At 37.5% G+C, this 13,736-nt stretch overlaps 1 protein-coding gene across 1 annotated transcript in view; it reads left to right on the forward strand.

The window, feature by feature from the left end:
• Nucleotides 1–13,736, forward strand: part of Dnajc1 (DnaJ heat shock protein family (Hsp40) member C1) — a 183,139-nt gene that overhangs the window by 64,160 nt on the left and 105,243 nt on the right. The gene's annotated exons all lie outside the window — the stretch shown is intronic.

Below are 13,736 nucleotides of genomic sequence, written 5' to 3' on the forward strand. Positions count from 1 at the left end.
AAAAAATGACAAACTTCATGAATACTCTAAGAGTTATTTTCTTATAAAATGGCATAAATACTATGTTTCAATATTATTAAAATTAATAGATGTGATGTTTTGGGCATGAAAAGCCATGGCTTAAACCCTTTTACACTATGACAAAGTTTGTTTATAAGTACTTAGTTAAAATTAGTATTTCATAAGAACCCAAAAAATTATTGTTTGGGATAATAAGAATTTATATACATAATGAAATTTAAATTGAGCAGCAACCAAACCTAAGAATTGGGTACTTTATATATCATGATCCTTAGTGTATATTCAGAGGCTTTAATTTTATAGAGGTTTAAATTTAGATGTTTTGGCATTTAATATAGCCTATTAGATAAATTTCTAAACTTAGATTTGCATATAGGTGTATGTAAATTTCTATTTTTGTACATACCTATACACATACTTTTGTTTGTTTGAGAAAAAAAGATATAGGTTATTTGATAATCTCTTTTGCATGTAATGCAGTCATGGTTTTGTTAGGGCTTGTAAAGTAGGGGATTAAGGGAGCCTGGTTTTAATTTTAACTTCCTGATCATTGGCACTATTTGTGCCATGGTCTTTGACTTTTTATATACAAATGATTACTGCAAATCTATACATACAAATCTGTCTGTCTATCTATCTATCTTAAAGTTTTTGAAGAAAACTTCCATCTATGTACTATATCATTGAATCTTAAAAAATTAATTTGATTTTACTAAAAAAAAAAAAAAACACTTTAGCGTATTGTCGTAACATGAGTTCCTGCAAAACCATGTATTCTCACAGAACTATACATGTTTTAGTTAGCGGAGTTAGCCTGAGCTATTCAGATAAGGAACTGACAATAAAATTGTTATGAAGCCTTCACTCAGAACTTAGCATATCAAATAAGTTGTTTTCTAAGTAACGATTATTAATCAGTTATATCCAAGGGCAAATTTAACAATCTTTCTTATTTGTTTGTTTATCTATTTATTATGATTTATTCACTTTGTATCTCTGCTGCAGCCCCCTCCCTCATCTCCTGCCAGTCCCACCCGCCCTTCTTCTTTTCCTCTATTCCCCTTCCCTACTCCCCTGATAGGGGAGGACCTCCCCCCCTTCTATGTGACTCTAGGGTATCAGGTCTCATCAAGGCTGGCTGCATGATTTTCTTCTGTGGCCTGGTAAGGCTGCATCTTCCCCTCACAGGGGGAGGTGATCAATGAGCCTGCTGAGTTCATGTCAGAGAGCCCCTGAACCCCTTTCTAGGGAACTCACTTAGAAACTGAGCAGCCTATGGGCTTCCCTTGAACAAAGGGGTCATGGTCCTTGGTTGGAATATCGGTCTCTGCAGGACCCCCTGGGTCCAGGTTTTTTTTGCTCTGTTGTTCTCCATAAGAATGCCAGCCCTTTGACCAAAGTTTGGCTATGAGTCTCAGTATCTCTGAAAGACAACCCACGAGGGTATTGAAGGAGATACTGAGACTCATAACAATATGTCTTTTATGGGTTGAGATGGAAGGATGTTTGACTTGAAGAATAGTTTAAGATGTCTAATACCATGTTTCAAATGAGTAGATTATAAAAAAAATTACTAGTTCTAGGTAGTCATTTTCTTACCAACCTGCAATCACTACTGTTCAAGTTCTGTCAATTACATGTATTTGAACTTTTGTATAGTCATTACCTTTGAAGGATGACAGAAGCCATTGGACAAACTAACCCTGGGAACAAAGTAAATAACAAAGTGTAAAATCTGAAGCACGTAGATGCAGTATTACAATGATTTTCAAGTTAGTATTGATGGAACTGATTTGGAAAAATTATAACTCCAGGCTCTGTTGGTGACCTGTAGTATACAGATAACATTCATAGGAAGCTTAAGACAAGTTAAAATGTCCATTATTTAAAATGTGTGTCACTAACCTCAACTCTATTTTCCAACCCTCCTAACTGGGGACTGTATTTTAGAGAAATTGTATTTGTCCCAGCAAGATATCAGCCCTTAATTACATTAGGGTAAACTCTTATTTCATTACATTTATGTGCAGTGTGTGTGTGTGTGTGTGTGTGTGTGTGTGTGTGTGTATGCACCATATGTACAGGTGGTAGTGAGAAGATAGAACTCTGTTCTCTTTCTGTAATGTAGGTTCTGGAGATCACATACTGACAAGCTGCCTGGTGGAGGTGGGCAAGTATATTTTTGTTGATTTCACCTATAGTAAAAAGTTTTAAATTTTGGATGTGTATTTTCATCAACTTTTTTCCGTTTATTAAAATAAGCACAAAGGAGATTACAGAAAAGGAAATGACAATTAAAATTAAATTAACTAGTTTAAGGTTGATTTTTTTTTTAAGTTTGTTGGGTTTTTTCCCCCCATTAATGACACATATATGTCAGAACTGGGAATAGAGTACATATATTTTTCTATATATTAGAATGTACTTTTATTTTTTTTCTCTGCTTTTAACTGAATTGTTAATTAACTATTTTTCAGTTTAATGGGTTAGAGCCTATTATATTTTGAGTTCCCTGTGCTTTGATAAAATGATTGCCATATAATGCCAAATTGTGAAAACTAATCCCATAAATTTGGGAAATTATAGAGGAATTTTATGCTACACTCCAGCAACATGGCTACTCTGGCAAGGGATCACATTCGAAGGTCTGTGTTATCCAGCTGGAATACAGACACACCCTTAGTACACATCTTTAATCTCAAACAGTGACTTCTAATTGGGAAGATTTGACAGAATGAGTCAGCAGTAGGATATTCCCAACTGTCATGAGAACAAACAGGAAAGAGACACTACTTAAGAGGAGCACAGGGAAAGAGATTTGAGTTCAGTGCATTTCGGTTCAGTGCAGGTGAGTTTGTGCAGTTCTGTTCAGTTCCATTCAGTTCATGCAGTCAGTACAGTAGGTGCAATTCAGTTCCTGAAGCTCAGAGGCATGTATACTCTAGTTGCTTGGCTCCTTACCTAAGATTAACTGTACAAAATCTGTCTATGGTCTATAGAGCTAGTGTACCCTCATGCTCATTGCATGGATAGACCCAAATCTATCTATCTTACAGTTCAAAATTAAGTTGTTTCTAAATTAGGGATGTTAATAAACAATGCTTCTGTGAACACTCATGCAACTTCAACCTCCATTCCTGTTGTCTCAAAAGATTTCCATTTCAACAACCTTTATAGGTCACGTCATGGGGCTTAAAACATTTATTCTTAGCCTATTTTCAGCTTCCTCTAACCAACCTACATAGAATTAGACCTTCATAAGTATATAGATACCCTCTTACCAAGATATCTTCTCTTTGAAGGACAGATTTTCTTCTGTATTCTGGGTTCTGTTCTTCCCTCTGCTCTCCCTCTGTGGGAGTATGCTGTTTCCTTATCTATCACCAGTGCTTTAATTATTCTCTTAACTGCATCTCATCATTGATATTTGTTTTATTTGGTTGTTTTTTTGTTTGTTTGTTTTTTTTTTTAAGACAGTGTTTTTGTGTGTAGTTCTGGCTGTCCTGGAACTTACTCTGTAGACCAAGCTGGCCTCAAACTCTGAGTTCTACCTGTCTCTGTTTTCCAAATGCTGGGATTAAAGGTGTGCACTTGATTTTCAACAAAGAAGCCAAAACCACTCAATGGAAAAAAGACAGCATCTTCAACGAATGGTGCTGTTCTGACTGGATGTCTACATGTAAAAAAATGAAAATAGATCCATATTTATCACCCTGCACAAAACTAAAGTCCAAGTAGATCAAAGACCTCAACTTAAAACCAGATACACTAAATTGGTTAGAAGAAAAAGTGGGAAAGACCCTGGAACTCATTGGCACAGGAGACAACTTCCTGAGTAGAACACCAACAGCACATGCTCTTAGAGCAACAATTGATAAATGGGACGTCATGAAACTGAAAAGCTTCTGTGAGGCAAAAGACATTGTCATTAGAACAAAACGACAGCCTACAGACTGGGAAAGGATCTTCACCAACTCTATATCTGACAGAGGGCTGATAACCAGAATATATAAAGAACTAAAGAAATTAAAAAGCAATAAATCAAGCAATCCAATTAAAAAATGGGGTAAGGAACTAAACAGAGAATTCTCTGTAGAGGAATATAGAATGGCAGAGAAACACCTAAAGAAATGCTCAACGTCCTTAGCCATCAGAGAGATGCAAATCAAAACGACCTTGAGATTCCACCTTACACCCATCAGAATGGCAAAGGTTAAAAACTCAAGTGATAACACAAGCTGGAGAGGTTGTGGAGAGTTGGGAACCCTCCTCCACTGCTGGTAGGAATGTAAACTTGTACAACCACTGTGGAAATCAATCTGGCGTTTTCTCACACAATTAGGAATAGCACTTCCTCAAGATCCAACTATACTACTCCTAGGCATATATCCAAAAGATACTCAAGTACACAGTAAGGACATTTGTTCAACCATGTTTGTAGCAGCTTTATTGGTAATAGCCAGAACCTGGAAACAACCCAGATGTCCCTCAACGGAGGAATGGCTACAGAAATTGTGGTACTTTTACACAATGGAATACTACTCAGCAATTAAAAACAAGGAAATCATGAAATTTGCAGGTAAATGGTGGGTTCTAGAAAAGATCATTCTGAGTGAGGTATCCCAGGAGCAGAAAGACACATATGGTTTATACTCACTTATGTAGTCCTATGAGATAGGATAAATATACTAAAATATGTGCACCTAAAGAAGATAAACAAGAAAGAGGACCCGGGGTAAGATGATCAATGCTCACTTAGAAAGACAAATGGGATGGACATGGGAAGTAGGAGAAAACAAGAAACCTAGCAGTGTATCAAAGCAGCAGATGCTGAGACTCAAAACCAAACCTTCAGCAGAGTACAGGGAGTCATATGATAAAAGGGGGAGAGGACAGGAGCTCCACAAGGACAAAATATATCAGGGCACAGGGGTCCTCTATGAGATTGTTTCTCCAACCAAGGACCATGTTTGGATATAACCTAGAACTCCTGCCCAGATGTAGCCCATGGTAGCTCAGTATCCAAGTGGGTTACCCTAGTAAGGGGAACAGGAACTATTTCTGACATGAACTCAAGGACTGACTCCTTTACCTCCCTCCCACCTGAGGGAGGAGCAGCCTTGCTAGGGCATAGAGGAAGACATTTCAGCCAGTCCTGAAGATACCTGATAAGCTAGGATCAGTCAGATGGAAGGGGAGGAGGACCTCCCCTAGCAGTGGACTTGGAAAGGGAGAGGGAGGAGATCAGGGAGGGAGTGTGGGATTGGGAGGGAATAAAGGAGGGGGCTGTGGCTGGGATACAAAGTAAATTACCTGTTATGAATATTAAAAAAATAAAAAGTAAAAAAAAAAAAAAAAAAAAAAAAAAAAGAAGGTGTGCACCACCAGGTCAGCTACATTCTATTTTCTTTAAGCTATCTTAATCATACCTGACATTTGACCTTTCTTCATAAATTAGTGGCTTCTAAGTTTATATACAGCACAGACTACTTCTTTGTGCTTCAGACTTTTGTATCCAATGTTAAATTGACATTTCAATTTGACTGTTTCCAGAACACCTCCTCTTTGGAAAATTTGTGGCTGGCCTTCTCTGCCTGTCTAACATTTCCCATCTCTAAATGATACCAGTATCTTTATTTTTCTTTTGTGTTGTTGTTACCAGTATCAACATGTGTGCAAGTTTGAAACCAACAAGCTAACAGTTTTTTTTTCTTGTTTTATTTTATTTCAGCATCATTGAGTACACTTGAAACAAAATTTGTGTATGCAAAGTTCACACTGTGATTTTTCAGACTCTGAATCACCTGTAGTTTTTCTCTGTAGAGACTTCTAAGACAAGTTTATTGCCATCCCTGCAATAGTGCAATTCTGTTTTGTCCTAGATGACCCTGGACTTAATCACTGTCTTTTAATTAAGCTATGATTTCTGTAAGAAGAAAGTCCTGTGATAATCATGCATTTGCCAGTTCTAGAAACACAGTTTCCACTGGTCAAAAGAGTGTCCAACACCCTGGTTGAATACTGGGACCTTTATTAACATTGTTATAGGAAAGCCCAGAACCTTGTTGCTATCAGGAGTTGTCTTTTTCTAGGAATGTAGCTTAATGGTATAGCTACAGCTAATCCCCAGCACTCAGTAAGTAAATTAATAATTGTTTTTGGCACATGTGTTCATTCTATACACCAAAGTGCACGTGACTGGCCGGACCTAAATTACATGTAGTTTTTCTTTAAAATTTCCAGCATCTATAACATGAGAAAGCATTCTAGAATTGGACTAAAAATATTCATAGCCATTACCCATGTGTAAATATTTACATTTAAGTGAAATAAATTTTGATAATCAGCGTTGTGTTGTGACAAAGTATTTTGAAGAGCAACTGAAAATGAACCTGACTTTAAGCCAAAGTAAACCTTCCCTTCCTTCTAAATGGAGCTGGCTTTATTGCATGAGTGAGAACTTCATGGCAGCGAGCATTTGATAGAGCAAAACTCACGGAGATGGGAAGCAGGTCTGAGAAAGTGCCCAAGAACGGAAACAACCTTCAAAACCCACTTCCACTGATGTACTTCCTCCAATTAAAGCTCCAAGTTCTATTAACCATTCAACACATGAGTCTTTTGACAACTCATATCCAAACTACAAGACTATTAGACATTTTAGATACAAATAGTTTTTACATTGTAGAAGATTCCTTTGAAAAATGCTAGAGTAGAAGGGAACTGAAAAACCATTGACTTTATCTACCTTTAAAGCCATGGTGTTGGAAACAGATTATACTTCCATACAAGGGTAAGATAGGTGAGTTGGAAGAATTTGGATTTCTAGTAAATTCCAAACACCAGAAGTATATAAATGAATACAGTTTTATTGTCAAGTTTTTGGCCTGTGTTACTGAATAGAATGGATGTACTTAAGAAGAGAAAGTCTAGAGAAGGGAGTCAAGATCTGTCTTAGTTACTGTTCTATTGCTGTGGTAAGATATCATACCAAAACAGCTTACAGAAGAAAAGAGTTTATTGGGGACTTACGATTTCACGGGCTATACACCATGCCCATCATCACAGTGGGGAGCATGGCAGCAGGCAGACAGGCATGGCATTGGAGCACTAGCTGGGAGCACATATCTTGATCCATACGTTTGAGTGAGAGGGAAAGACACTGTAAGTAGCCTGTGCCTTTGAAGCTTCCAAGGTTGTCCTAATCCTTCCCAAACAGTTCCACCAACTAGGGACCATGAATTCAAATACATAAGCTTATGGGGCCATTTTCATTCAAACTACTACATTCCACTCCCTGGCCCCCATAGGCTCATGGCTATATTGTAAATTTGGACTTTTAGTCCAAATTCAAAAGTCCCCATTAGTCTTTCATAGTCTCAACATAGTTTAAGTGTCCACAGTCTCTTTTGAGACTCAGGGCAATCTATTAATTGTAACATCCAGTAAAACCAAAAGCAAATCTATGCTTCTAACATATAATGACACACAATATACATTTCCATTCCAAAAGGGAAGAATGGGGCATAATGAGAGAATAATGAACCAAAGCAAGATAAAAACTCTGCAAAGCAAATAACTCTTTGTCATTTGTCAAAGGGCTTAAATGGCTTTGCCCTTCCAGCTTTGTTAACTGTAACACAATTCTCTCTCTTGGGCCTATTCTTCCTGTGAGCAGCTCTCTCAGGAAGACATCCCTTAGCCCTGGTACTTGAAACATCCTGGGGTTTAGCTTGCATTCCAGACTTCATCTTTACAGCTTCACACAATGACCTCTCAGGGGCAGAAACTCCTCTGCTGTATGCCCGGCCTCAGCAGCTCTCCTTAATTGTCAAGGAAGATCCCACAGCGCCTTTATTCATATATTCTTCATGACTCTAAACCTAAAACCAACACTGCCAAGGTCTGCTGCCCACCTGGGATGGGTTGTACATACTTTATTTCTTTTCACCTTGTTTTCTCATTTGCATTGTAGACCTGCAGAAGAGTGATGACTTACGTTTTGGTCATAGTGTCTGTCAAACAATAGAAAAGAAACTTAAGACAGGGAACTTCAAGATTTATCATATATACTTTCCAATAGGACCTTAAAAATGAAAGAATCATCTGCCATCTTTTAAACATTTACAGTTTGTATTAGGAATAGTTTAGAAATTCACCCTGAAAAACCTTGAAGAGAATATAAAAAATGTTACAGAATATTTTAAGTCTATGTGGAGATAACCCCCCTTTCTGATTAATACTTTTGGCATATAAGAGGATTTGTTAAAGTTTGAACATAATATGAGAAAACAAATCTTCTGTGTGCTACGAACAGTTGGTGTCTATCTGGACATGGGTCCTTCACCCTGAGGGCTTTCATACTGCAGCACATGTGCTTTAGATATAATGGCTGCTGTGCACAGGGAAGCCTTGCTTCTTTGGCCTTTTGTCTTTGTAAGCATGCACACCTGCCTGTCTGGTTTCATTGGTGTGACATGTTTTGAAAGAAACATTTGCAGTGATTGTAGCCATCTTTGTCAGTTTCCTGACTGTGAAATAGAAACACACTAGCAAGAAATTGGACTAAAATGCTTAACAGTATTGGTGAAGAGGTTAAGGGATGCAGAGGTCTGCACTGGGGACAAGGCTCTAGGGTCACATTCAGGTGCAGAGACTTCAAGAACAAGACAGTTTAGAATCACAGCAGAAAATGAGCCCTATAGAGGGAACTAGAGTGCTGGAATTAGAGATTATTTAGTTTGTCTCTGAAGGGGAGTTAATGCCTAAAAGTATATGAGATATGACAGCCTTAGTGTTCCGTGTTATATCTTACAGCCTCTCTGAGCCAAGTTTTCAATTTCTGGCTTTGTCCTGGGAAGGTTCATAAGTAGAGGGAAGGCAGGTAAAATAGATAAGGCTATTTTTCATTTAGGAAACTGGGGCTTAAGTGAATAGTAGCATAGTTCTATCTAATATATTTGTCTTATTCATGCTTGATATAGCTTTTCTTTCTTTCTCATTAATTTCAGCATTTGTGTTTATGCTCTTCTACTATCTTTTGGGTCCTGTGTGTGTGTGTGTGTGTGTGTGTGTGTGTGTGTGTGTGTGTCTGTGTGTGTGTGTGTGTGTTTACTTCTTAGGTTAAGTAATTAGTTCATTCATTTTACTTCTATTTTCTTAAAATAGCATTTAAAGATATTTGTGTTTTCTCCTAAGAACTTTACCTTTCATCAAGTTTTTTTCTCAGAAGTTTTGGTACAAAATATTTTTTTATTAATTTGTAGGTAATCTGTAGTTTAAACTTTTATTTCTGCTCTGAAGAACAATTTTTTTTTAAATTTGTAAGTTGCTATGGAATTGTATTTTTAAAACTATTTTAGTTACTGTGTGAGTTACTTTTCCTGTAGCTTTGACCACATACCCAACAAGAAGCAGCTTAAGGGAGGAGATTCTTTTGGCTTATGGTTGAAGGATATACAATCTATCCAGGTATGGAAGTTATGATGGCAAAGGTTGTGAGAACATTGTGTCTGCATTCAGAAGCCCAAGAGCTGAAATGGGGCCAGGTTGTAAAACTTTAACCCCCGCCCCCAAGCAGTGATGACTTCTTTAGCAATACTCTACTTCCTAAAGATTCTACAACCTTCCAAAACAGCATTACCAGTTAGGGACTCAACTGTTCAAACTACAACTGTTGCTAATAGTTAATATTTCCTTGAGATAAAACTGTAAAAATTTACTGATTGTCTTGCAAACTGAAAGCAGATTGCTTCTGGTGGTCTTCATGGACAGGTACTGAGAAAAAGGCATTTGTTAGATCAATAACTGCACACTATGTACAAGGAGATATATGGCCTACATATTTAGTAGGCCATACCATCTTGATTTGTGACGATATCTAATGTGTATTTTTCAGAGCAGACCCCCATTGTTAAGAAATTCCTAACTAAAATGTGAACCTACCATCACACTTGACTATAGGGGTGTCAAATTTGTTGATACTTTTGGAAAACCAACTTTTAGTTTTGTTGATTCTGTTGTTTTTATATTCTTTAATTCGTTGCTGTGCACACCTTTGTATCTTTTGCTATGCTTGCTTTGGGTTTACTTTGTTCTTTTTTTCTAGTTTCATAAAATAGAAGATTAAGAGCTTGCCTTTCCCCCCTTCCAATTTTCACTTTTGGATTTTTGTTTGCTTTTAATTCTGAGGATCAAACTACCACAGCCAGTGAACTCTTAAGAGTGTGCTTTCATTGCTGAGCTGGTACTGACAACTCTTTTCTTAGCCTATGCTTGCTGCTTACACAACTTGAAAATGGACCAGTTGTAAGAACTTCAGTGCCTTCTCTGGTCTTTCTGAGCATATGCTCTTCTCTGGACGTGTACATGGTCTTCTAGTTTCCAGGGAATATGAGGGAGAATTTCAAAGACACTTAGCAAAAAGACTTTCGCAGAGGACTTAGTTCAAACCCATACAGGGTCCACGATTGTTGCTTCAGCCCCTATCAGCCCTGTTTAGTTCATCCTGTAGGTGGTGGTCTTGTGGTATCTTTGACCTTTCTGGCTCCTATAATCCTTCCTCTCCCTCTTCTGTGGGGTTCCCCAGGCTCTGCCTAGTGTTTGGCTGTGGGTCTCAGCATCTGCTCCCATCAGTTGCTGGATGCTGCCTGTAGTAGTTTGAATAGGAATGGTCCTCAGAGACTCGTAAGTTTGATTGCCTGGCCCATAGAGAGTGATATTAGGAGCTGTGGCCTTGGAGGAAGTGTGTCACTGTGGAGGTGGGCTTTGATATCTCATATACTCAAGCTAGGCCCAGTATGACAGTCTTCTGCCTGCAGATAAAGATGTAGAACTCAAAGCTCCTTCCCAGCACCATGTCTGCCTGCATGCTTGCCATGTTTCCTGCAGTGATGATAATGAACTAAAACCTCTGAACTGCAAACTAGCCCCAATTAAATGTTTTTCCTTATAAGAGTTGCTGTGGTCATGGTGTTTCTTCACAGCACCTCTCTGATGACAGTTTGGCTAAGCACCATTTATGAGTATAGCAGAATATTATTGGCCTTCCCCCCCACCCCATTTTGCCAGCTGTGTTTTGTTCTATCATGGGTCTCTGGACTGTTCAGCCTCTGATTCCTGTCTATGTGTATTTTGTGTGTGTGTATATGCACGCATGCATTTAGTTGCACACATTACAGCACCCTTGTGGATGTCAGGGGAAATTTTAAGGGAGTTGGTTCTCTCCTTTTATCATGTGGCTTCCAGAGACCAACACAGGTTGATTAGGTAAGGGCCTTTAACCACTGAACACTCACTGGTTCTCTTTAAATTCTTGACAAGTGTTGTCTCTATACTTTTAGAGTTCTAAACTTGATTTAAAAAAAAAAAAAGGAAAATCTCTGAAATATCAGCGTAGACAGACAAGTCAAAACAACCATCGTTTGTTTTGTTTTGTTTTCATAATTCTTGGAGAACAAGGTCAGCTGTCCTTTTTCCTTCACTGGAAACTCTTACCATGAATGGAGATTGGTGCCTTCAGAACCCTTACTAAGAATCAGCCTCATGCGGTCTTAAGTGCTTACCTGAGTGTCATAAGCTTTGATTGGTTTCCAGAGTTGAGATAAAGTTGATTCTGAAAGTTTGGCCATGCTATTCACTGTTTCTGTGGCAGAGCAGCCCTTAGAGTTCTCCCTCCATTCTGCCTTTTCACTGATGTTCCATCACAGTATTCCATTTTGGTGAGCATATATTGCATTAAAAAATGTTGAGTGGCAGTATGTCTCTTCATTACAGAGGTTATCCAAGTGTTAAGATAATTCATATTTTGCCTGCTAGTGAACTACATCCCACCCATCACCTTGACAATTTTTTTTCTCTATAAGTCTGTTCTGCTGAACTTCATAGAGGAATATTCTGAATTTAAGTCTACAGTAGAAATGTGCTATAGAATGCGTTAAGAAGCCAGCATATATCAGCCACTTTACCTTTAAAACTTACAGTGCCGTAGTTTAGTGCTGGTTTGGTATGTATCTGTATTTCCAGCTATTCAAGAGACCAAAGTAGGGTGATCACTTGCACCCAGGAGGTTGAAGACAGCCTAGGTGATATAGTGAGACCTCTCTTCAAACACTAGCAACTTTAGGAGGAAGAAGGAAAACTTTGTGGGGCATACCTGATTTGTAGCTGATTTACTCCCACTGTTTATCAGATTATTAAATGGTAATGGTTACTTTCACTGCCTCCCCGAAAGCTTCCTGCTTTTACAGATTTAAGCTTAAATCTTAAGTAAAACGGCCAACATAGCTTTAATCCCAAACTGATATTTTTTGGGGGTCGAATTCTATCTTCATTTTTGTGTAAATAGTATAACTTGAATATCTTAGTTTTTCCTGTCTTACTTTTTATAAATTGGGCCCAATAACTATACACAGTAGGTTTGTATGTGGCTAAAATTAAGACCGATTAAATGTCTTACATTAAATAAAAACATATGAACATATGTTACTTCAAGATACAATTTGTCCAGTAGACATCTTTTTAGATAGGAAAAGCTATAGTCGCTTAGAGTAGACGTTATTGGTAAAAAAAAAAAAAAAAAAAAAAAATAACCTGTCAGGCAGATTCGTAAGAGGAAACTCTTTGGTGTTTGTGTTTAGCCTGAGAGGCCAGCTCCTTAGGAGAGGATGGTCTGGTTTTGTAGCCAAGTAAAAATCAGGAACATAAGGCTGGTGAACTGCACCTCAAGTGTAATTATGTGGGAGGCCAGCAAGGTAGGCCAGCAAGGTTGGGAGATAAAAGTAATGTGATGGGAAAACAGCTGATGAAGGTAATTAAAACTTTTGGAGATGTTGAAATAGCACTATCTGGCTGTATTTGTATTTGGGATGTATAATGTGGCAGAAAATTGGAGGAGACAAGACTAGAAGCAAAGAAATGCCTTGGGTGACAAGTAGTCATTTTTATTTTTAAGTCATAGATGTTATATTATGTATATGAGTTTATAATGGAAAAATATAAACTTGTACTTTATTTAAAAATCTGCTTCTGGATCTTTAATACAGTATTAATTTAACAAAATTATATTTAAATTTTTAATTAGATTGTTTATTCATTTGTGTCGTAGCCTCTTTGTATGACAAAAGGATCCATCAAACATTTCCATTAAATAACCCCTTTCTTTCATTTATTACCTGTTATCTGATGTGGAAAGTACAGCCTTTCCTTAAGCACATTTAAAATGAAATAATACAAACATTGTCCGCAAGTTTTACTGTGAGTTTTATAGTTCCTAGGCCCTCCATAAGTTATAGAAGTATTCAGGGCAACAAGCACACCATCCCCACCACCGAGAGTGAAAACACCGGCTCATAAAGGAAAGCTTTGACAGGCTAATTGGAGTCTTTTTGTCTTTTTCTTTTTTTTTTTTTAATACAAATCTTTTTCTTTAACAACTTTTTGACCCTTGTATATAGATTTTTGTGTTGGTTTGAGTTTTCAGTTGTTTAAGCCTTTTAGTAAAATAGTTTTAGTATTTAATTGTACAAATAACTATCAAAATTTAATAAGCTACTTTACTATCACTTGCCTCAAGAATCTGCTTTAAATATAGTGGAAATGATGTTTTGAACTTTGATGTGTATTTATTCTAGCCATGTAAATGATGTTTTCTTATTGTATCTGCACAGACAAGGTTACTATTCTGTTGACATCTCCCTAATCTGAAGCACTGATCT

Source organism: Psammomys obesus, unplaced genomic scaffold, assembly GCF_907164565.1.
Source record: "Psammomys obesus unplaced genomic scaffold, mPsaObe1.curated_primary_1811, whole genome shotgun sequence".
Classification (NCBI taxonomy): Eukaryota; Metazoa; Chordata; class Mammalia; order Rodentia; family Muridae; genus Psammomys; species Psammomys obesus.